The sequence below is a fragment of the Chiloscyllium punctatum genome, chromosome 21, assembly GCF_047496795.1.
Source record: "Chiloscyllium punctatum isolate Juve2018m chromosome 21, sChiPun1.3, whole genome shotgun sequence".
NCBI lineage: Eukaryota > Metazoa > Chordata > Chondrichthyes > Orectolobiformes > Hemiscylliidae > Chiloscyllium > Chiloscyllium punctatum.
This window is the reverse complement of record NC_092759.1, coordinates 44979845-45005053: the sequence shown is the minus strand read 5'-3', so window position 1 is coordinate 45005053 and position 25209 is coordinate 44979845. Positions and strand designations below refer to the sequence as shown.

At 44.5% G+C, this 25209-nt stretch overlaps 5 non-coding genes across 5 annotated transcripts; all 5 read right to left on the bottom strand.

Moving 5' to 3' along the window:
* Positions 1–745: 745 nt before the first annotated feature.
* Positions 746–819, bottom strand: trnai-aau (transfer RNA isoleucine (anticodon AAU)). Its single transcript has one exon. It is a non-coding gene; the product is annotated as a tRNA-Ile (tRNA).
* A 2039-nt stretch (positions 820–2858) lies between these two features.
* Positions 2859–2932, bottom strand: trnal-aag (transfer RNA leucine (anticodon AAG)). Its single transcript has one exon. It is a non-coding gene; the product is annotated as a tRNA-Leu (tRNA).
* A 4147-nt stretch (positions 2933–7079) lies between these two features.
* On the bottom strand, positions 7080–7153 carry trnai-aau (transfer RNA isoleucine (anticodon AAU)). The gene has a single exon. It is a non-coding gene; the product is annotated as a tRNA-Ile (tRNA).
* A 2039-nt stretch (positions 7154–9192) lies between these two features.
* trnai-aau (transfer RNA isoleucine (anticodon AAU)) lies at positions 9193–9266 on the bottom strand. The gene has a single exon. It is a non-coding gene; the product is annotated as a tRNA-Ile (tRNA).
* Positions 9267–11305: 2039 nt separating this feature from the next.
* Positions 11306–11379, bottom strand: trnai-aau (transfer RNA isoleucine (anticodon AAU)). The gene has a single exon. It is a non-coding gene; the product is annotated as a tRNA-Ile (tRNA).
* Positions 11380–25209: the final 13830 nt, after the last annotated feature.

The following is a 25209-nucleotide window of genomic DNA, read 5'->3' as shown; positions in this document are numbered from 1 at the left end:
CTTCCCGCTTTGCTACCCTTCTCCCCTGTGTTCGATTTTGTCTCTGCTTCACCCATCCCTCACATATTTTGTCACATAGCGCTGGCTTCAGCCTGGGTCATTCACGCCTCTTAATCTCCCTTTAATCTCTGCATGCACTGTCATTATCACCTTTGCATCTGGAGCCTTGACTCACCTTCTCTCAGCGTGGTATAAATAGCTCTATAATACTCCCCCTTTGTTTTTATCTTTATCTTTAATCAGTTAGACTGGAAACGTCAGCTCTTTTCTCTCCTTGCAGATGGTGCCAGACCTGCTGAGATTTTCCAGCATTTTCTCTTTTGGTTTCAGATTCCAGCATCCGCAGTAATTTGCTTTTATTAATGGCTCTATGATATTGCTGGTGATATGATAACTCCAGTGTCGATGCATGAGAGGTGAGCAAGCGAACGAATTGCCTCTGGAAGTCGTGTGACAAGTATTAACAGAGATCCAGGAAAATAACACGAACGAATCTTTGATTGAATTGAAGCGTGAACTCTGGTTCTCCTCCGAGACGGTGCCAGGTCTGCCTAATACTGCACATATTTCATGTTTTGCATTTGTTGGTGAAAACAACTGAGACTGGTTGTTTTGCTGCAGTCATCACGGGTACGGCGATCAAGTCGTGCGTCTAACCCTGTCAAATGTTTGATTGCGCAGATGGCGCTTCCGGCTTTGTGGAGCACGTTGTTTGGAAACACAGCAACCACGCAAGCGCTGCATGGGGTCAGTGTGGGGATCGGACCCACGACCTTGGCGTTATTAGCACCACGCTCTAACCAGCTGAGCTAACCGACCAACGCAGGCGGCCCCGCGAAAGCAAATGCCTATATTGCCGGTGCTCACAACCACGGCTGCTCTGCATTTTCTGCTTCTCATCGATCGCACGATAGTCTGAAGTATTTCCTTTCGTTGCAAAGCTTTTCAACAAAAAAAACATTTACTTTTCCGAACGCGCATACTCGAGTGTGACCATTTGCTCTGATATCTAAAATTAAGCACAAAGTCCGGACGCATGCAATTTCAATCGCAACGCCACCAGCTCAGCTGCAGCTTCTCACGTTGACAAATTTCGTCTAGAGAACCGTACCTTCAACGATCGCTCACTGTTCTTCTGGATACTCACAGACCTTAGGAGTCAGGGTTACGTGCTGCTGATTAACTGCTACGAACCTTATGCCAAATGCATTTGAATTGTAATCTATCAGTGGGGTTCTTTCTGCTCCCGAACGACGCAGTTGCTTTGGTGTCAGCAACAGCTCAGAAGTCAATTTCACGTTTTGCTCAATGACTCATGTTGCTTATGAAATCTTCGTTTGGCAGCATATTTAGCAAGTTGTCAGGCCTTCCTGCAGAGTTTGTCAGCGACAGGTCAGCTGCTAAAATGATTGCTTCAGACAGCATGCTACATCATCCTACATTTGAAAATGGAAAAGGTGCAAACGTTTACAGGCTGAACACTCGCTCACTATTTCGCCTGGCGCGTCAGAGGCTGGGAGCTGATCTTACGGAGGTTTTTCAATCATGAGGGGAATGAATCGGGTAAATAGACAAGTTCCTTTCGCTCAGGTGGGGCAGTTCAGAACTAGAGGGTATAAATCTGGTGTGTGAGGGTGAGAATTCGAAAGGCAGTGAGGGGCAACGGCTGCACGCAGAGGGTGGTGCGTTTCTGGAATAAGTTACCAGACGAGCTGGTGATGGATGGTATAATTCCAATACTGTTAAGGAATCTGGGCGTGTACTTGAATAGGAAAGGGTTAGAGAGAAATGGGTCAAGTGCATGCAATCGCGGCTGGATCAGTTGAGGATATCTGTTCGGAATGGACGAGTGCGACCGAAGACTGTGTTTTCAGTGCTGTCCATATCTAATGGCTCTATGGTAGTGCAGGTGAAATGATAAAAAAGATAAATTTTAAAAAAACAAGTAAAATTGTCTGAAGTTGTTGAATTCAAACAACTTCAGGTAATTTTATTTCAATTATTTTATTTAACTTTTTTAGTTGTGTTTTTTTTTCACTGTTCTGTACCTCTTATTTCTTGACTGTCTCTCTTTCTCTCGCTCCCCAATCTCTCAATACCTTTTTCCTCTCCTCTTCCCGATTTGCTACCCTTCTCTCCTGTGTTCGATTTTGTCTCTGCTTCACCCATCCCTCACATATTTTGTCACATAGCGCTGGCTTCAGCCTGGGTCATTCACGCCTCTTAATCTCCCTTTATTCTCTGCATGCACTGTCATTATCACCTTTGCATCTGGAGCCTTGACTCACCTTCTCTCAGCGTGGTATAAATAGCTCCATAATACTCCCCCTTTGTTTTTATCTTTATCTTTAATCAGTTAGACTGGAAACGTCAGCTCTTTTCTCTCCTTGCAGATGGTGCCAGACCTGCTGAGATTTTCCAGCATTTTCTCTTTTGGTTTCAGATTCCAGCATCCGCAGTAATTTGCTTTTATTAATGGCTCTATGATATTGCTGGTGATATGATAACTCCAGTGTCGATGCATGAGAGGTGAGCAAGCGAACGAAGTGCCTCTGGAAGTCGTGTGACGAGTATTAACAGAGATCCAGGAAAATAACACGAACGAATCTTTGATTGCATTGAAGCGTGAACTCTGGTTCTCCTCCGAGACGGTGCCAGGTCTGCCTAACACTGCACATATTTCATGTTTTGCATTTGTTGGTGAAAACAACTGAGACTGGTTGTTTTGCTGCAGTCATCACGGGTACGGCGATCAAGTCGTGCGTCTAACCCTGTCAAATGTTTGATTGCGCAGATGGCGCTTCCGGCTTTGTGCAGCACGTTGTTTGGAAACACAGCAACCACGCAAGCGCTGCATGGGGTCAGTGTGGGGATCGGACCCACGACTTTGGCGTTCTTAGCACCACGCTCTAACCAGCTGAGCTAACCGACCAACGCGGGCGGCCCCGCGAAAGCAAATGCCTATATTGCCGGTGCTCACAACCACGGCTGCTCTGCATTTTCTGCTTCTCATCGATCGCACGATAGTCTGAAGTATTTCCTTTCGTTGCAAAGCTTTTCAACAAAAAAAAACATTTACTTTTCCGAACGCGCATACTCGAGTGTGACCATTTGCTCTGATATCTAAAATTAAGCACAAAGTCCGGACGCATGCAATTTCAATCGCAACGCCACCAGCTCAGCTGCAGCTTCTCACGTTGACAAATTTCGTCTGGAGAACCGTACCTTCAACGATCGCTCACTGTTCTTCTGGATACTCACAGACCTTTGCAGTCAGGGTTAGGTGCTGCTGATTAACTGCTACGAACCTTATGCCAAATGCATTTGAATTGTAATCTATCAGTGGGGTTCTTTCTGCTCCCGAACGACGCAGTTGATTTGGTGCCAGCAACAGCTCAGAAGTCAATTGCACGTTTTGCTCAATGACTCATGTTGCTTATGAAATCTTCGTTTGACAGCATATTTAGCAAGTTGTCAGTCCTTCCTGCAGAGTTTGTCAGCGACAGGTCAGCTGCTAAAATGATTGCTTCAGACAGCATGCTACATCATCCTACATTTGAAAATGGAAAAGGTGCAAACGTTTACAGGCTGAACGCTCGCTCACTATTTCGCCTGGCGCGTCAGAGGCTGGGACCTTATCTTACGGAGGTATTTCAATCATGAGGGGAATGAATCGGGTAAATAGACAAGTTCATTTCGCTCAGGTGGGGCAGTTCAGAACTAGAGGGTATAAATCTGGTGTGGGAGGGTGAGAATTCGAAAGGCAGTGAGGGGCAACGGCTGCACGCAGAGGGTGGTGCGTTTCTGGAATAAGTTACCAGACCAGCTGGTGATGGATGGTATAATTCCAATACTGTTAAGGAATCTGGGCGTGTACTTGAATAGGAAAGGGTTAGAGAGAAATGGGTCAAGTGCATGCAATCGCGGCTGGATCAGTTGAGGATATCTGTTCGGAATGGACGAGTGCGAACGAAGACTGTGTTTTCAGTGCTGTCCATATCTAATGGCTCTATGGTCGTGCAGGTGAAATGATAAAAAAGATAAATTTAAAAAAAAGAAGTAAAATTGTCTGAAGTTGTTGAATTCAAACAACTTCAGGTAATTTTATTTCAATTATTTTATTTAACTTTTTTAGTTGTGTTTTTTTTCACTGTTCTGTACCTCTTATTTCTTGACTGTCTCTCTTTCTCTCGCTCCCCACTCTCTCAATACCTTTTTCCTCTCCTCTTCCCGATTTGCTACCCTTCTCCCCTGTGTTCGATTTTGTCTCTGCTTCACCCATCCCTCACATATTTTGTCCCATAGTGCTGGCTTCAGCCTGGGTCATTCACGCCTCTTAATCTCCCTTTAATCTCTGCATGCACTGTCATTATCACCTTTGCATCTGGAGCCTTGACTCACCTTCTCTCAGCGTGGTATAAATAGCTCCATAATACTCCCCCTTTGTTTTTATCTTTATCTTTAATCAGTTAGACTGGAAACGTCAGCTCTTTTCTCTCCTTGCAGATGGTGCCAGACCTGCTGAGATTTTCCAGCATTTTCTCTTTTGGTTTCAGATTCAGCATCCGCAGTAATTTGCTTTTATTAATGGCTCTATGATATTGCTGGTGATATGATAACTCCAGTGTCGATGCATGAGAGGTGAGCAAGCGAACGAATTGCCTCTGGAAGTCGTGTGACGAGTATTAACAGAGATCCAGGAAAATAACACGAACGAATCTTTGATTGAATTGAAGCGTGAACTCTGGTTCTCCGAGACGGTGCCAGGTCTGCCTAATACTGCACATATTTCATGTTTTGCATTTGTTGGTGAAAACAACTGAGACTGGTTGTTTTGCTGCAGTCATCACGGGTACGGCGATCAAGTCGTGCGTCTAACCCTGTCAAATGTTTGATTGCGCAGATGGCGCTTCCGGCTTTGTGGAGCACGTTGTTTGGAAACACAGCAACCACACAAGCGCTGGACGTGGTCAGTTTGGGGACCGGATCCACGACCTTGGCGTTATTAGCACCACGCTCTAACCAGCTGAGCGAACCGACCAACGCGGGCGGCCCCGCGAAAGCAAATGCCTATATTGCCGGTGCTCACAACCACGGCTGCTCTGCATTTTCTGCTTCTCATCGATCGCACGATAGTCTGAAGTATTTCCTTTCGTTGCCAAGCTTTTCAACAAAAAAAACATTTACTTTTCCGAACGCGCATACTCGAGTTAACCATTTGCTCTGATATCTAAAATTAAGCACAAAGTCCGGACGCATGCAATTTCAATCGCAACGCCACCAGCTCAGCTGCAGCTTCACACGTTGACAAATTTCGTCTGGAGAACCGTACCTTCAACGATCGCTCACTGTTCTTCTGGATACTCACAGACGTTTGCAGTCAGGGTTACGTGCTGCTGATTAACTGCTACGAGCCTTATGCCAAATGCATTTGAATTGTAATCTATCAGTGGGGTTCTTTCTGCTCCCGAACGACGCAGTTGCTTTGGTGTCAGCAACAGCTCAGAAGTCAATTGCACGTTTTGCTCAATGACTCATGTTGCTTATGAAATCTTCTTTTGGCAGCATATTTAGCAGGTTGTCAGGCCTTCCTGCAGAGTTTGTCAGCGACAGGTCAGCTGCTAAAATGATTGCTTCCGACAGCATGCTACATCATCCTACATTTGAAAATGGAAAAGGTGCAAACGTTTACAGGCTGAACACTCGCTCACTATTTCGCCTGGCGCGTCAGAGGCTGGGAGCTGATCTTACGGAGGTATTTCAATCATGAGGGGACTGAATCGGGTAAATAGACAAGTTAATTTCGCTCAGGTGGGGCAGTTCAGAACTAGAGGGTATAAATCTGGTGTGTGAGGGTGAGAATTCGAAAGGCAGTGAGGGGCAACGGCTGCACGCAGAGGGTGGTGCGTTTCTGGAATAAGTTACCAGACGAGCTGGTGATGGATGGTATAATTCCAATACTGTTAAGGAATCTGGGCGTGTACTTGAATAGGAAAGGGTTAGAGAGAAATGGGTCAAGTGCATGCAATCGCGGCTGGATCAGTTGAGGATATCTGTTCGGAATGGACGAGTGCGACCGAAGACTGTGTTTTCAGTGCTGTCCATATCTAATGGCTCTATGGTAGTGCAGGTGAAATGATAAAAAAGATAAATTTAAAAAAAAGAAGTAAAATTGTCTGAAGTTGTTGAAATCAAACAACTTCATGTAATTTTATTTCAATTATTTTATTTAACTTTTTTAGTTGTGTTTTTTTTACACTGTTCTGTACCTCTTATTTCTTGACTGTCTCTCTTTCTCTCGCTCCCCAATCTCTCAATACCTTTTTCCTCTCCTCTTCCCGCTTTGCTACCCTTCTCCCCTGTGTTCGATTTTGTCTCTGCTTCACCCATCCCTCACATATTTTGTCACATAGCGCTGGCTTCAGCCTGGGTCATTCACGCCTCTTAATCTCCCTTTAATCTCTGCATGCACTGTCATTATCACCTTTGCATCTGGAGCCTTGACTCACCTTCTCTCAGCGTGGTATAAATAGCTCCATAATACTCCCCCTTTGTTTTTATCTTTATCTTTAATCAGTTAGACTGGAAACGTCAGCTCTTTTCTCTCCTTGCAGATGGTGCCAGACCTGCTGAGATTTTCCAGCATTTTCTCTTTTGGTTTCAGATTCAAGCATCCGCAGTAATTTGCTTTTATTAATGGCTCTATGATATTGCTGGTGATATGATAACTCCAGTGTCGATGCATGAGAGGTGAGCAAGCGAACGAATTGCCTCTGGAAGTCGTGTGACAAGTATTAACAGAGATCCAGGAAAATAACACGAACGAATCTTTGATTGAATTGAAGCGTGAACTCTGGTTCTCCTCCGAGACGGTGCCAGGTCTGCCTAATACTGCACATATTTCATGTTTTGCATTTGTTGGTGAAAACAACTGAGACTGGTTGTTTTGCTGCAGTCATCACGGGTACGGCGATCAAGTCGTGCGTCTAACCCTGTCAAATGTTTGATTGCGCAGATGGCGCTTCCGGCTTTGTGGAGCACGTTGTTTGGAAACACAGCAACCACGCAAGCGCTGCATGGGGTCAGTGTGGGGATCGGACCCACGACCTTGGCGTTATTAGCACCACGCTCTAACCAGCTGAGCTAACCGACCAACGCGGGCGGCCCCGCGAAAGCAAATGCCTATATTGCCGGTGCTCACAACCACGGCTGCTCTGCATTTTCTGCTTCTCATCGATCGCACGATAGTCTGAAGTATTTCCTTTCGTTGCAAAGCTTTTCAACAAAAAAAACATTTACTTTTCCGAACGCGCATACTCGAGTGTGACCATTTGCTCTGATATCTAAAATTAAGCACAAAGTCCGGACGCATGCAATTTCAATCGCAACGCCACCAGCTCAGCTGCAGCTTCTCACGTTGACAAATTTCGTCTAGAGAACCGTACCTTCAACGATCGCTCACTGTTCTTCTGGATACTCACAGACCTTAGGAGTCAGGGTTACGTGCTGCTGATTAACTGCTACGAACCTTATGCCAAATGCATTTGAATTGTAATCTATCAGTGGGGTTCTTTCTGCTCCCGAACGACGCAGTTGCTTTGGTGTCAGCAACAGCTCAGAAGTCAATTTCACGTTTTGCTCAATGACTCATGTTGCTTATGAAATCTTCGTTTGGCAGCATATTTAGCAAGTTGTCAGGCCTTCCTGCAGAGTTTGTCAGCGACAGGTCAGCTGCTAAAATGATTGCTTCAGACAGCATGCTACATCATCCTACATTTGAAAATGGAAAAGGTGCAAACGTTTACAGGCTGAACACTCGCTCACTATTTCGCCTGGCGCGTCAGAGGCTGGGAGCTGATCTTACGGAGGTTTTTCAATCATGAGGGGAATGAATCGGGTAAATAGACAAGTTCCTTTCGCTCAGGTGGGGCAGTTCAGAACTAGAGGGTATAAATCTGGTGTGTGAGGGTGAGAATTCGAAAGGCAGTGAGGGGCAACGGCTGCACGCAGAGGGTGGTGCGTTTCTGGAATAAGTTACCAGACGAGCTGGTGATGGATGGTATAATTCCAATACTGTTAAGGAATCTGGGCGTGTACTTGAATAGGAAAGGGTTAGAGAGAAATGGGTCAAGTGCATGCAATCGCGGCTGGATCAGTTGAGGATATCTGTTCGGAATGGACGAGTGCGACCGAAGACTGTGTTTTCAGTGCTGTCCATATCTAATGGCTCTATGGTAGTGCAGGTGAAATGATAAAAAAGATAAATTTTAAAAAAACAAGTAAAATTGTCTGAAGTTGTTGAATTCAAACAACTTCAGGTAATTTTATTTCAATTATTTTATTTAACTTTTTTAGTTGTGTTTTTTTTTCACTGTTCTGTACCTCTTATTTCTTGACTGTATCTCTTTCTCTCGCTCCCCAATCTCTCAATACCTTTTTCCTCTCCTCTTCCCGATTTGCTACCCTTCTCCCCTGTGTTCGATTTTGTCTCTGCTTCACCCATCCCTCACATATTTTGTCACATAGCGCTGGCTTCAGCCTGGGTCATTCACGCCTCTTAATCTCCCTTTAATCTCTGCATGCACTGTCATTATCACCTTTGCATCTGGAGCCTTGACTCACCTTCTCTCAGCGTGGTATAAATAGCTCTATAATACTCCCCCTTTGTTTTTATCTTTATCTTTAATCAGTTAGACTGGAAACGTCAGCTCTTTTCTCTCCTTGCAGATGGTGCCAGACCTGCTGAGATTTTCCAGCATTTTCTCTTTTGGTTTCAGATTCCAGCATCCGCAGTAATTTGCTTTTATGAATGGCTCTATGATATTGCTGGTGATATGATAACTCCAGTGTCGATGCATGAGAGGTGAGCAAGCGAACGAATTGCCTCTGGAAGTCGTGTGACAAGTATTAACAGAGATCCAGGAAAATAACACGAACGAATCTTTGATTGAATTGAAGCGTGAACTCTGGTTCTCCTCCGAGACGGTGCCAGGTCTGCCTAATACTGCACATATTTCATGTTTTGCATTTGTTGGTGAAATCAACTGAGACTGGTTGTTTTGCTGCAGTCATCACGGGTACGGCGATCAAGTCGTGCGTCTAACCCTGTCAAATGTTTGATTGCGCAGATGGCGCTTCCGGCTTTGTGCAGCACGTTGTTTGGAAACACAGCAACCACGCAAGCGCTGCATGGGGTCAGTGTGGGGATCGGACCCACGACCTTGGCGTTATTAGCACCACGCTCTAACCAGCTGAGCTAACCGACCAACGCGGGCGGCCCCGCGAAAGCAAATGCCTATATTGCCGGTGCTCACAACCACGGCTGCTCTGCATTTTCTGCTTCTCATCGATCGCACGATAGTCTGAAGTATTTCCTTTCGTTGCAAAGCTTTTCAACAAAAAAAACATTTACTTTTCCGAACGCGCATACTCGAGTGTGACCATTTGCTCTGATATCTAAAATTAAGCACAAAGTCCGGACGCATGCAATTTCAATCGCAACGCCACCAGCTCAGCTGCAGCTTCTCACGTTGACAAATTTCGTCTAGAGAACCGTACCTTCAACGATCGCTCACTGTTCTTCTGGATACTCACAGACCTTAGGAGTCAGGGTTACGTGCTGCTGATTAACTGCTACGAACCTTATGCCAAATGCATTTGAATTGTAATCTATCAGTGGGGTTCTTTCTGCTCCCGAACGACGCAGTTGCTTTGGTGTCAGCAACAGCTCAGAAGTCAATTTCACGTTTTGCTCAATGACTCATGTTGCTTATGAAATCTTCGTTTGGCAGCATATTTAGCAAGTTGTCAGGCCTTCCTGCAGAGTTTGTCAGCGACAGGTCAGCTGCTAAAATGATTGCTTCAGACAGCATGCTACATCATCCTACATTTGAAAATGGAAAAGGTGCAAACGTTTACAGGCTGAACACTCGCTCACTATTTCGCCTGGCGCGTCAGAGGCTGGGAGCTGATCTTACGGAGGTTTTTCAATCATGAGGGGAATGAATCGGGTAAATAGACAAGTTCCTTTCGCTCAGGTGGGGCAGTTCAGAACTAGAGGGTATAAATCTGGTGTGTGAGGGTGAGAATTCGAAAGGCAGTGAGGGGCAACGGCTGCACGCAGAGGGTGGTGCGTTTCTGGAATAAGTTACCAGACGAGCTGGTGATGGATGGTATAATTCCAATACTGTTAAGGAATCTGGGCGTGTACTTGAATAGGAAAGGGTTAGAGAGAAATGGGTCAAGTGCATGCAATCGCGGCTGGATCAGTTGAGGATATCTGTTCGGAATGGACGAGTGCGACCGAAGACTGTGTTTTCAGTGCTGTCCATATCTAATGGCTCTATGGTAGTGCAGGTGAAATGATAAAAAAGATAAATTTTAAAAAAACAAGTAAAATTGTCTGAAGTTGTTGAATTCAAACAACTTCAGGTAATTTTATTTCAATTATTTTATTTAACTTTTTTAGTTGTGTTTTTTTTTCACTGTTCTGTACCTCTTATTTCTTGACTGTCTCTCTTTCTCTCGCTCCCCAATCTCTCAATACCTTTTTCCTCTCCTCTTCCCGATTTGCTACCCTTCTCTCCTGTGTTCGATTTTGTCTCTGCTTCACCCATCCCTCACATATTTTGTCACATAGCGCTGGCTTCAGCCTGGGTCATTCACGCCTCTTAATCTCCCTTTAATCTCTGCATGCACTGTCATTATCACCTTTGCATCTGGAGCCTTGACTCACCTTCTCTCAGCGTGGTATAAATAGCTCCATAATACTCCCCCTTTGTTTTTATCTTTATCTTTAATCAGTTAGACTGGAAACGTCAGCTCTTTTCTCTCCTTGCAGATGGTGCCAGACCTGCTGAGATTTTCCAGCATTTTCTCTTTTGGTTTCAGATTCCAGCATCCGCAGTAATTTGCTTTTATTAATGGCTCTATGATATTGCTGGTGATATGATAACTCCAGTGTCGATGCATGAGAGGTGAGCAAGCGAACGAAGTGCCTCTGGAAGTCGTGTGACGAGTATTAACAGAGATCCAGGAAAATAACACGAACGAATCTTTGATTGCATTGAAGCGTGAACTCTGGTTCTCCTCCGAGACGGTGCCAGGTCTGCCTAACACTGCACATATTTCATGTTTTGCATTTGTTGGTGAAAACAACTGAGACTGGTTGTTTTGCTGCAGTCATCACGGGTACGGCGATCAAGTCGTGCGTCTAACCCTGTCAAATGTTTGATTGCGCAGATGGCGCTTCCGGCTTTGTGCAGCACGTTGTTTGGAAACACAGCAACCACGCAAGCGCTGCATGGGGTCAGTGTGGGGATCGGACCCACGACCTTGGCGTTATTAGCACCACGCTCTAACCAGCTGAGCTAACCGACCAACGCGGGCGGCCCCGCGAAAGCAAATGCCTATATTGCCGGTGCTCACAACCACGGCTGCTCTGCATTTTCTGCTTCTCATCGATCGCACGATAGTCTGAAGTATTTCCTTTCGTTGCAAAGCTTTTCAACAAAAAAAACATTTACTTTTCCGAACGCGCATACTCGAGTGTGACCATTTGCTCTGATATCTAAAATTAAGCACAAAGTCCGGACGCATGCAATTTCAATCGCAACGCCACCAGCTCAGCTGCAGCTTCTCACGTTGACAAATTTCGTCTAGAGAACCGTACCTTCAACGATCGCTCACTGTTCTTCTGGATACTCACAGACCTTAGGAGTCAGGGTTACGTGCTGCTGATTAACTGCTACGAACCTTATGCCAAATGCATTTGAATTGTAATCTATCAGTGGGGTTCTTTCTGCTCCCGAACGACGCAGTTGCTTTGGTGTCAGCAACAGCTCAGAAGTCAATTTCACGTTTTGCTCAATGACTCATGTTGCTTATGAAATCTTCGTTTGGCAGCATATTTAGCAAGTTGTCAGGCCTTCCTGCAGAGTTTGTCAGCGACAGGTCAGCTGCTAAAATGATTGCTTCAGACAGCATGCTACATCATCCTACATTTGAAAATGGAAAAGGTGCAAACGTTTACAGGCTGAACACTCGCTCACTATTTCGCCTGGCGCGTCAGAGGCTGGGAGCTGATCTTACGGAGGTTTTTCAATCATGAGGGGAATGAATCGGGTAAATAGACAAGTTCCTTTCGCTCAGGTGGGGCAGTTCAGAACTAGAGGGTATAAATCTGGTGTGTGAGGGTGAGAATTCGAAAGGCAGTGAGGGGCAACGGCTGCACGCAGAGGGTGGTGCGTTTCTGGAATAAGTTACCAGACGAGCTGGTGATGGATGGTATAATTCCAATACTGTTAAGGAATCTGGGCGTGTACTTGAATAGGAAAGGGTTAGAGAGAAATGGGTCAAGTGCATGCAATCGCGGCTGGATCAGTTGAGGATATCTGTTCGGAATGGACGAGTGCGACCGAAGACTGTGTTTTCAGTGCTGTCCATATCTAATGGCTCTATGGTAGTGCAGGTGAAATGATAAAAAAGATAAATTTTAAAAAAACAAGTAAAATTGTCTGAAGTTGTTGAATTCAAACAACTTCAGGTAATTTTATTTCAATTATTTTATTTAACTTTTTTAGTTGTGTTTTTTTTTCACTGTTCTGTACCTCTTATTTCTTGACTGTCTCTCTTTCTCTCGCTCCCCAATCTCTCAATACCTTTTTCCTCTCCTCTTCCCGATTTGCTACCCTTCTCCCCTGTGTTCGATTTTGTCTCTGCTTCACCCATCCCTCACATATTTTGTCACATAGCGCTGGCTTCAGCCTGGGTCATTCACGCCTCTTAATCTCCCTTTAATCTCTGCATGCACTGTCATTATCACCTTTGCATCTGGAGCCTTGACTCACCTTCTCTCAGCGTGGTATAAATAGCTCTATAATACTCCCCCTTTGTTTTTATCTTTATCTTTAATCAGTTAGACTGGAAACGTCAGCTCTTTTCTCTCCTTGCAGATGGTGCCAGACACGCTGAGATTTTCCAGCATTTTCTCTTTTGGTTTCAGATTCCAGCATCCGCAGTAATTTGCTTTTATGAATGGCTCTATGATATTGCTGGTGATATGATAACTCCAGTGTCGATGCATGAGAGGTGAGCAAGCGAACGAATTGCCTCTGGAAGTCGTGTGACAAGTATTAACAGAGATCCAGGAAAATAACACGAACGAATCTTTGATTGAATTGAAGCGTGAACTCTGGTTCTCCTCCGAGACGGTGCCAGGTCTGCCTAACACTGCACATATTTCATGTTTTGCATTTGTTGGTGAAAACAACTGAGACTGGTTGTTTTGCTGCAGTCATCACGGGTACGGCGATCAAGTCGTGCGTCTAACCCTGTCAAATGTTTGATTGCGCAGATGGCGCTTCCGGCTTTGTGCAGCACGTTGTTTGGAAACACAGCAACCACGCAAGCGCTGCATGGGGTCAGTGTGGGGATCGGACCCACGACTTTGGCGTTCTTAGCACCACGCTCTAACCAGCTGAGCTAACCGACAAACGCGGGCGGCCCCGCGAAAGCAAATGCCTATATTGCCGGTGCTCACAACCACGGCTGCTCTGCATTTTCTGCTTCTCATCGATCGCACGATAGTCTGAAGTATTTCCTTTCGTTGCAAAGCTTTTCAACAAAAAAAAACATTTACTTTTCCGAACGCGCATACTCGAGTGTGACCATTTGCTCTGATATCTAAAATTAAGCACAAAGTCCGGACGCATGCAATTTCAATCGCAACGCCACCAGCTCAGCTGCAGCTTCTCACGTTGACAAATTTCGTCTGGAGAACCGTACCTTCAACGATCGCTCACTGTTCTTCTGGATACTCACAGACCTTTGCAGTCAGGGTTAGGTGCTGCTGATTAACTGCTACGAACCTTATGCCAAATGCATTTGAATTGTAATCTATCAGTGGGGTTCTTTCTGCTCCCGAACGACGCAGTTGATTTGGTGCCAGCAACAGCTCAGAAGTCAATTGCACGTTTTGCTCAATGACTCATGTTGCTTATGAAATCTTCGTTTGACAGCATATTTAGCAAGTTGTCAGTCCTTCCTGCAGAGTTTGTCAGCGACAGGTCAGCTGCTAAAATGATTGCTTCAGACAGCATGCTACATCATCCTACATTTGAAAATGGAAAAGGTGCAAACGTTTACAGGCTGAACGCTCGCTCACTATTTCGCCTGGCGCGTCAGAGGCTGGGACCTTATCTTACGGAGGTATTTCAATCATGAGGGGAATGAATCGGGTAAATAGACAAGTTCATTTCGCTCAGGTGGGGCAGTTCAGAACTAGAGGGTATAAATCTGGTGTGGGAGGGTGAGAATTCGAAAGGCAGTGAGGGGCAACGGCTGCACGCAGAGGGTGGTGCGTTTCTGGAATAAGTTACCAGACCAGCTGGTGATGGATGGTATAATTCCAATACTGTTAAGGAATCTGGGCGTGTACTTGAATAGGAAAGGGTTAGAGAGAAATGGGTCAAGTGCATGCAATCGCGGCTGGATCAGTTGAGGATATCTGTTCGGAATGGACGAGTGCGAACGAAGACTGTGTTTTCAGTGCTGTCCATATCTAATGGCTCTATGGTCGTGCAGGTGAAATGATAAAAAAGATAAATTTAAAAAAAAGAAGTAAAATTGTCTGAAGTTGTTGAATTCAAACAACTTCAGGTAATTTTATTTCAATTATTTTATTTAACTTTTTTAGTTGTGTTTTTTTTCACTGTTCTGTACCTCTTATTTCTTGACTGTCTCTCTTTCTCTCGCTCCCCACTCTCTCAATACCTTTTTCCTCTCCTCTTCCCGATTTGCTACCCTTCTCTCCTGTGTTCGATTTTGTCTCTGCTTCACCCATCCCTCACATATTTTGTCCCATAGCGCTGGCTTCAGCCTGGGTCATTCACGCCTCTTAATCTCCCTTTAATCTCTGCATGCACTGTCATTATCACCTTTGCATCTGGAGCCTTGACTCACCTTCTCTCAGCGTGGTATAAATAGCTCTATAATACTCCCCCTTTGTTTTTATCTTTATCTTTAATCAGTTAGACTGGAAACGTCAGCTCTTTTCTCTCCTTGCAGATGGTGCCAGACCTGCTGAGATTTTCCAGCATTTTCTCTTTTGGTTTCAGATTCAGCATCCGCAGTAATTTGCTTTTATTAATGGCTCTATGATATTGCTGGTGATATGATAACTCCAGTGTCGATGCATGAGAGGTGAGCAAGCGAACGAATTGCCTCTGGAAGTCGTGTGACGAGTATTAACAGAGATCCAGGAAAATAACACGAACGAATCTTTGATTGAATTGAAGCGTGAACTCTGGTTCTCCGAGACGGTGCCAGGTCTGCCTAATACTGCACATATTTCATGTTTTGCATTTGTTGGTGAAAACAACTGAGACTGGTTGTTTTGCTGCAGTCATCACGGGTACGGCGATCAAGTCGTGCGTCTAACCCTGTCAAATGTTTGATTGCGCAGATGGCGCTTCCGGCTTTGTGGAGCACGTTGTTTGGAAACACAGCAACCACACAAGCGCTGGACGTGGTCAGTTTGGGGACCGGATCCACGACCTTGGCGTTATTAGCACCACGCTCTAACCAGCTGAGCGAACCGACCAACGCGGGCGGCCCCGCGAAAGCAAATGCCTATATTGCCGGTGCTCACAACCACGGCTGCTCTGCATTTTCTGCTTCTCATCGATCGCACGATAGTCTGAAGTATTTCCTTTCGTTGCCAAGCTTTTCAACAAAAAAAACATTTACTTTTCCGAACGCGCATACTCGAGTTAACCATTTGCTCTGATATCTAAAATTAAGCACAAAGTCCGGACGCATGCAATTTCAATCGCAACGCCACCAGCTCAGCTGCAGCTTCACACGTTGACAAATTTCGTCTGGAGAACCGTACCTTCAACGATCGCTCACTGTTCTTCTGGATACTCACAGACGTTTGCAGTCAGGGTTACGTGCTGCTGATTAACTGCTACGAGCCTTATGCCAAATGCATTTGAATTGTAATCTATCAGTGGGGTTCTTTCTGCTCCCGAACGACGCAGTTGCTTTGGTGTCAGCAACAGCTCAGAAGTCAATTGCACGTTTTGCTCAATGACTCATGTTGCTTATGAAATCTTCTTTTGGCAGCATATTTAGCAGGTTGTCAGGCCTTCCTGCAGAGTTTGTCAGCGACAGGTCAGCTGCTAAAATGATTGCTTCCGACAGCATGCTACATCATCCTACATTTGAAAATGGAAAAGGTGCAAACGTTTACAGGCTGAACACTCGCTCACTATTTCGCCTGGCGCGTCAGAGGCTGGGAGCTGATCTTACGGAGGTATTTCAATCATGAGGGGAATGAATCGGGTAAATAGACAAGTTCATTTCGCTCAGGTGGGGCAGTTCAGAACTAGAGGGTATAAATCTGGTGTGGGAGGGTGAGAATTCGAAAGGCAGTGAGGGGCAACGGCTGCACGCAGAGGGTGGTGCGTTTCTGGAATAAGTTACCAGACGAGCTGGTGATGGATGGTATAATTCCAATACTGTTAAGGAATCTGGGCGTGTACTTGAATAGGAAAGGGTTAGAGAGAAATGGGTCAAGTGCATGCAATCGCGGCTGGATCAGTTGAGGATATCTGTTCGGAATGGACGAGTGCGACCGAAGACTGTGTTTTCAGTGCTGTCCATATCTAATGGCTCTATTGTAGTGCAGGTGAAATGATAAAAAAGATAAATTTAAAAAAAAAGAAGTAAAATTGTCTGAAGTTGTTGAATTCAAACAACTTCAGGTAATTTTATTTCAATTATTTTATTTAACTTTTTTAGTTGTGTTTTTTTTCACTGTTCTGTACCTCTTATTTCTTGACAGTCTCTCTTTCTCTCGCTCCCCACTCTCTCAATACCTTTTTCCTCTCCTCTTCCCGATTTGCTACCCTTCTCCCCTGTTTTCCATTTTGTCTCTGCTTCACCCATCCCTCACATATTTTGTCACATAGCGCTGGCTTCAGCCTGGGACATTCACGCCTCTTAATCTCCCTTTAATCTCTGCATGCACTGTCATTATCACCTTTGCATCTGGAGCCTTGACTCACCTTCTCTCAGCGTGGTATAAATAGCTCCATAATACTCCCCCTTTGTTTTTATCTTTATCTTTAATCAGTTAGACTGGAAACGTCAGCTCTTTTCTCTCCTTGCAGATGGTGCCAGACCTGCTGAGATTTTCCAGCATTTTCTCTTTTGGTTTCAGATTCCAGCATCCGCAGTAATTTGCTTTTATGAATGGCTCTATGATATTGCTGGTGATATGATAACTCCAGTGTCGATGCATGAGAGGTGAGCAGCGAACGAATTGCCTCTGGAAGTCGTGTGACGAGTATTAACAGAGATCCAGGAAAATAACACGAACGAATCTTTGATTGAATTGAAGCGTGAACTCTGGTTCTCCTCCGAGACGGTGCCAGGTCTGCCTAATACTGCACATATTTCATGTTTTGCATTTGTTGGTGAAAACAACTGAGACTGGTTGTTTTGCTGCAGTCATCACGGGTACGGCGATCAAGTCGTGCGTCGAACACTGTCAAATGTTTGATTGCGCAGATGGCGCTTCCGGCTTTGTGGAGCACGTTGTTTGGAAACACAGCAACCACACAAGCGCTGGACGTGGTCAGTGTGGGGACCGGACCCACGACCTTGGCGTTATTAGCACCACGCTCTAACCAGCTGAGCGAACCGACCAACGCGGGCGGCCCCGCGAAAGCAAATGCCTATATTGCCGGTGCTCACAACCACGGCTGCTCTGCATTTTCAGCTTCTCATCGATCGCACGATAGTCTGAAGTATTTCCTTTCGTTGCCAAGCTTTTCAACAAAAAAAACATTTACTTTTCCGAACGCGCATACTCGAGTTAACCATTTGCTCTGATATCTAAAATTAAGCACAAAGTCCGGACGCATGCAATTTCAATCGCAACGCCACCAGCTCAGCTGCAGCTTCTCACGTTGACAAATTTCGTCTGGAGAACCGTACCTTCAACGATCGCTCACTATTCTTCTGGATACTCACAGACCTTTGGATTCATGGTTACGTGCTGCTGATTAACTGCTACGAACCTTATGCCAAATGCATTTGAATTGTAATCTATCAGTGGGGTTCTTTCTGCTCCCGAACGACGCAGTTGCTTTGGTGTCAGCAACAGCTCAGAAGTCAATTGCACGTTTTGCTCAATGATTCATGTTGCTTATGAAATCTTCGTTTGACAGCATATTTAGCAAGTTGTCAGTCCTTCCTGCAGAGTTTGTCAGCGACAGGTCAGCTGCTAAAATGATTGCTTCAGACAGCATGCTACATCATCCTACATTTGAAAATGGAAAAGGTGCAAACGTTTCCAGGCTGAACACTCGCTCACTATTTCGCCTGGCGCGTCAGAGGCTGGGAGCTGATCTTACGGAGGTTTTTCAATCATGAGGGGATGAATCGGGTAAATAGACAAGTTCCTTTCGCTCAGGTGGGGCAGTTCAGAACTAGAGGGTATAAATCTGGTGTGGGAGGGTGAGAATTCGAAAGGCAGTGAGGGGCAACGGCTGCACGCAGAGGGTGGTGCGTTTCTGGAATAAGTTACCAGACGAGCTGGTGATGGATGGTATAATTCCAATACTGTTAAGGAATCTGGGCGTGTACTTGAATAGGGAAGGGTTAGAGAGAAATGGGTCAAGTGCATGCAATCGCGGCTGGATCAGTTGAGGATATCTGTTCGGAATGGACGAGTGCGACCGAAGACCGTGTTTTCAGTGCTGTCCATATCTAATGGCTCTATGGTAGTGCAGGTGAAATGATAAAAAAGATAAATTAAAAAAAAGAAGTAAAATTGTCTGAAGTTGTTGAATTCAAACAACTTCAGGTAATTTTATTTCAATTATTTTATTTAACTTTTTTAGTTGTGTTTTTTTTTTCACTGTTCTGTACCTCTTATTTCTTGACTGTCTCTCTTTCTCTCGCTCCCCAATCTCTCAATACCTTTTTCCTCTCCTCTTCCCGATTTGCTACCCTTCTCCCCTGTGTTCGATTTTGTCTCTGCTTCACCCATCCCTCACATATTTTGTCACATAGCGCTGGCTTCAGCCTGGGTCATTCACGCCTCTTAATCTCCCTTTAATCTCTGCATGCACTGTCATTATCACCTTTGCATCTGGAGCCTTGACTCACCTTCTCTCAGCGTGGTATAAATAGCTCCATAATACTCCCCCTATGTTTTTATCTTTATCTTTAATCAGTTAGACTGGAAACGTCAGCTCTTTTCTCTCCTTGCAGATGGTGCCAGACCTGCTGAGATTTTCCAGCATTTTCTCTTTTGGTTTCAGATTCCAGCATCCGCAGTAATTTGCTTTTATGAATGGCTCTATGATATTGCTGGTGATATGATAACTCCAGTGTCGATGCATGAGAGGTGAGCAAGCGAACGAATTGGCTCTGGAAGTCGTGTGACGAGTATCCAGGAAAATAACACGAACGAATCTTTGATTGCATTGAAGCGTGAACTCTGGTTCTCCTCCGAGACGGTGCCAGGTCTGCCTAATACTGCACATATTTCATGTTTTGCATTTGTTGGTGAAAACAACTGAGACTGGTTGTTTTGCTGCAGTCATCACGGCTACGGCGATCAAGTCGTGCGTCTAACCCGGTCAAATGTTTTATTGCGCATATGGCGCTTCCGGCTTTGTGAAGCACGTTGTTTGGAAACACAGCTGAGATCCGGCATGCGAGCAGGGAATTCATGTTCCACGACAGCGATTGTCGGCTTTCGTATGAATACACTTCTCTACCGATCATGTGACAAACGCTTGCAGACAGTGAACCGTGATACCGCGCTGCTGACCACACAAGCGCTGCACATGCTCAGTGTGGTGATTGAACCCACGACTTTGGCATCTTTTGCACCACGCTCGAACCAGCTGAGCTTACCAACCAATGCCTGCGGGCTAGCGAAAGCAAATGCCTATATTGCCGGTGCTCACAACCACGGCTGCTGTGCATTTTCTGCTTCTTATCGATCGCACGATCGTGTGAAGTATTTCCTTTTGTTGCAAAGGGTTTCAACAAAAAAAGCATTTCCTTTTCCAAACGCGCATACTCGACTTAACCATTTGCTCTGATATCCAAAATTAAGCACAATGTCCGGACGCATGCAAATTCAATCGCAACACCACCAGCTCAGCTGCAGCTTGTAACGTTGACAAATATCGTCTGGAGAAACGTACCTTCAACGATCGCTCACTGTTCTTCTGGATAGTCACAGACTTTTGGAGTCAGGGTTATGTGCTGCTGATAAACTGCTACGAACCTTAAGCCAAATGCATTTGAATTGTAATCGATCAATGGGGTTCTTTCTGCTCCCGAACGACTCAGTTTCTTTGGTGTCTGCAAGTTTAGGGCTCAACTTGCTCCACTTGTGCCACTCAGCTGTTATAGAGAGATGCAGTGTAAATCGCTATGATAGTATAAAAGGGGACAAGCATTCCCCTGAGCAGGAGCACACTCAACCTCGTAATTTTCTGCGCCTCTATACCATCATAGAAGGACAGCACGCTCACCGATTGCATCACTGGAGCCAGAGAGTAACTGCGCAGTTTTTCCCATCTCCATTTCCGGTTCGAGATGAGCGGCTGTGCCGATGTTAAGGTGAAATGCTATTGAAGCATACATTTCAACAATATCCTGTACTGTCCCCCGAGTCTTTGATGTTTTGTCGGAATCGATCAATCTAATTTTTCAACATTCTCATTCAAGTGATCTTCACAGCCTCTGAAGACATGGAACTGAAAGATTCAGCTCATTCTCAGTTCCCACATGTCTGTCACTGTTCACTGAGTACTGATATTGTACATGTGTTATTCTTCCGAACATTTCCTCTGCTCGTATACTTATTGCTGCTTGCAAGCATCCTGTTCTGTGGTTACTGTGATCGTGGTTGTCGGTATTTTGCATTGTGACCACAGCAACCTCGATTTGAAACGAAATCACAGCACTAAGTGTTCTCTCCGTTGTCCTTTTTGTGACACATGCTAAGAAATTAATTGTTTTACCTTCAAATTCCGCTCTCTTACATCTCTGCGTTTCATATATCAGGATTCAAACTCACCCGTTGTCAGAGATTCCGGTCCTTCCCACGATCATTAAACCTCCTTTCCGTCCCTCCCCCCATTTCTCTGAGGCAATGCCCAAGCTATCACTCTCTTTCACATCCATACTGTTCTGTCTGTGCTGCTGCTGCGGTCACTGTTGTTGGGTGAACGTGCCGCAATCCCACCATCGGGACCTTCAAACAAGTCGATCCATTTGGATACCGCGGTTGTGAAATCAATCACTTTGTCACAGCTTTTACTGACCAGAGACAATTGTAGCGTCAGGCTCATGGAAAATACCCAGGGCAGTTCTGGTGAAAAGACATTTTATTGTTCAAGATCAGCTTTGTGGCTTTCTGTGTTGGTCTTGTGGTAATTTCATAGGACTGATAATCCAGAGACCGAGGTAATAGTCTGGGTACTCGGGCTTGAATCCCACCATGCCATGATTGTCAAATTTGGATCCAAAAAATATCTGCAAGGAAGAATCTAATGACGACTATAGATCCATTGACAGTTGTTGAAAGAAAATCTGTTTCACTGATGTCATTTCAGAATGGAATCTGCTATCCTTACTTGGTCTGGGCTGCATGTGACTTCAGACTCATAGCAATATGGTTGAGTCTCAACTGACCTCTGGGCAATTCGGAATGGGTAATAAATTCTGCTTAGCCAGAATCGCCCTCATACTAATCCAGAAATTTTAAAACAAATGCTCATAAGACTCACACAAGAGTGTCGTTGTGCAGTTTTGCAAGTCACATTATAGCAGGGATGTTATCACACTGAGAAAATTGCAGGAGTTATTTACCGGGATACTGTTTGGGCTGAAGAGTTTCAGTTGTGAAGAAAGACAGGACAGAGTGGAGTGTTTGTCGCAGTGCAAAGGGGATGTAGACAAGACATGATTGAGTTCAGGTGTGGACAGGGTTGACTGAACGAGTTTCCCATTGATGGAGGGATAGATCAACAGGGGCCAGAGACTTAAGGAGAAAGACAGAAAGGTTTGAGAAGATGTGCGAAAAAGCTTTATCAGCCAGTGGGTAGTTGGAATTTGGAATACACTGTCTGCATTGTTCAGAGCGGCAGAAATCATTATAACATGAATAAATATTCAGATGCGAACTTTTGATACCAAGACATATAAGGCTGTGGGGTTAGCATTGTAAAACGGGATTCAGTTCATTAGGCAGTTGTTTTTGACAAGTGTGGCCACATTTAGTTGAAGGGCCTTCTTTGACGTTCTTGTCCTCGGTAGTATAATGATTAATGTCCCCGCCTGTAACAGGGCTCAATTTTCCCCTGGGACAATGTAAACATTTTAAAACTGTCGCTCCATTCCCACATGTGGGTATTGATACCTGTCCATCCATTCTCGATGGGGCATGTGACAGTGCTGCCTGAATCAAGGTGGGGAAGCTGAAAATGTGTTGCTGGAAAAGCGGAGCAGGTCAGGCAGCATCCAAGGAACAGGAGAATCGCCGTTTCGGGTATCAGCCCTTCTTCAGGAATCCTGATTCCTGATGACGGGCATATGCCCGAAACGTCGATTCTCCTGTTCCTTGGATACTGCCTGACCTGCTGCGCTTTTCCAGCAACACATTTTCAGCTCTGATCTCCAGCATCTGCAGTCCTCACTTTCTCCTTAAAGTTGGGGAAGGACTGCAACTCTCAGGGACGCAGAGTGTCAGTGAACGGCCAAACACGTGACTTCTGCAAACTACACCTTGTGCCTGTGTTGGAATGAAAAGCATTTGACAGAATTGTTCCGGATTGAAGTGTTTACTAGAAGCAGGAAGCTAAGGAAGAAACAACATAAACGCATTCAAATATGAATGCAGAAACATTTCCCGCAGCACGAATGAAATTATAAAGGACAGAGTAGCGTTTCGATTCATTGAATTTGGTTCATTTGTTTTGATGAGGCTGTTACCAGGGTAGAAAACCATTACGAAATGATACAGCATATGCTCAGTATGATGGAACATTGTCTCAGTAATTCGCATTGCTGTTCAGAGGGAGGGTTAGGTTGATTGGCAAAGTTAAATTGCCCTCTCGGTGTCCAGGGAGTGAATTAAGTACATTAGGTGAATTAGCCCTGGGTAACGCGGGGATAAGGTCAGAAGTCACAGGACGTCAGGTTATACTCCAACAGGTTTATTTGAAATCATATGGGGGAGGGATTCCCCTTCTTCAGGTGAAATATAAGGAAATAGGGAGGGGAGCTATGTCTGGGTGAGATGCTCTTCAGAGAGTCAACACCGGTTCGATTGACTGAAATGCTCTTTCTACACTGTAGGATTCCGTGATTCTATGAATTGATAATGACGGTGTTTACTGGGGTGTAAAGCCATTAGAGAAGATGCTGATGGGGGTGTACTGAGGATGAGATTTTATTCACTTGTCTTCTTGGAAAATTGAGAACAGTTATCCCTGAACCAAGGAAAACTTAATGGTTTTTTTCAGGTTATGAAATGTTTGAACAGACTAAATAGGTGGAAAATTCCCTCTTTCAAGTAAGTAAACATCGAGATGCCAGGCATTCAATAGCTTTGATAAAACCTTGGAAGGGCAAAGAAATGATGAGAACAGAATCGCTGTCACTCCAAGAAACTGTTTTTCAAAATATTTGGAAAGGCACATTTGGTGACATACAAGGAATACATTTCACAAGGAGAGAGACAGCGTGTGGCTAGGTAAAGGTGCAGAGGTGGGGTGTAGTCGGTCGGAAGTTGCGGGAAACAATGTCTTAGTTGCTTAACTTTAAATGTAAAGAAATTTCTTTAATGTGTGCAACTGAATAAATTCGCTTCCAAAACTCTGCATTTTGAAAGATTTGGCATAATATTCCACCTAAAGCATTGTAAATGGAACTGAGTGGATTTTTATTTATTGTGAACAGAAGATATTACATAATGAATAGGAAGTGACCAGTTGCTTGGAGATCGACTTCCTGCTTTCATCATATGCTTTAAGGATGTGAGAACAAACACCATGATGTTTGGTCCATTTAATACTCAACATTTAATAAAGCAACAAGCAACAAAACTGGTGGGTTTTCTTTAGCACTTTAACCCTCTGAAATTCTAAGCAGTATTTTCCTTAAGCTGAAATAAAGTCAGAGCAAATTTGAATACAACATTAATCGTTCCAATGAGATATATCTAATTCACTTCTGATCATTATAATGAAAATTGTGAGGTTTCAGCAAAATTAAAATGAAAGGAACAAATCAGCATTTCTTGCGATTGAATCCAATTCAGGTTCAGCCACATGAGAAAGGCCATTGAGCGACAACATCACCTTTATTTCACCCACCATGGCTGCTTCTTCACGTGGTAGAAAAAGTGACTGAAGAAATTATGAGTCAAATGTAGGTGTAAATATGACGGAAAATTCTTGTCCTGTTTCATTCTGACTCAGTTCTGACTCAGAATGTATTACTGACAGCTATTCATTCTGACCAGCATGGCTATTTATTGGAATTTGCTGTTATTATAATTCAAGTGAAAGCAGTAACACAATGGTGTGGATTCGATTCCGCTCTGGAACTTTCTCATCCATGACTTTCACTGCATATAACCTGATGAGGTCACATGTCACCCCACTACAAAATGTGCAGAGGAGATTGTGAGATTACGGTGCTGGGTTATTATACCGCTGTGCTCCACATTCACGGGTTCGAGTCACACTCTGGTTGCTAACTTTACACACCGCTCTAGTAGTTTTCCTTTGCACCTCACCCTCTGGTATACACTGGATCGAGAATCTTGCCCTTCACTGCACGGAAGATTCACAAATAATCTTCACCACATTAAAGTCGAAATGAAGAGTGAGAGCAGCCATTCTATTCAATTGGAGATGAAATTGGTGTAATGAGAAGGAACGCATTTTTCTTTCTGCCCTAAATTCCATCTTGTCTTTCTATGAATTTACATCGAAAGAAAGAGAAAAAATTAACAAGACATCGGGAGCACAAGTTTATCCAGTGGGGTTGTTCATGAGTATTTTAACCTAACACTTCACACAAAGATCTGATCAGCATTTCAAACAGTCACTCGGAATTGGAAACACAGAAAACTTCTTCAATGAAACAAACATTTCATTCTTTCAC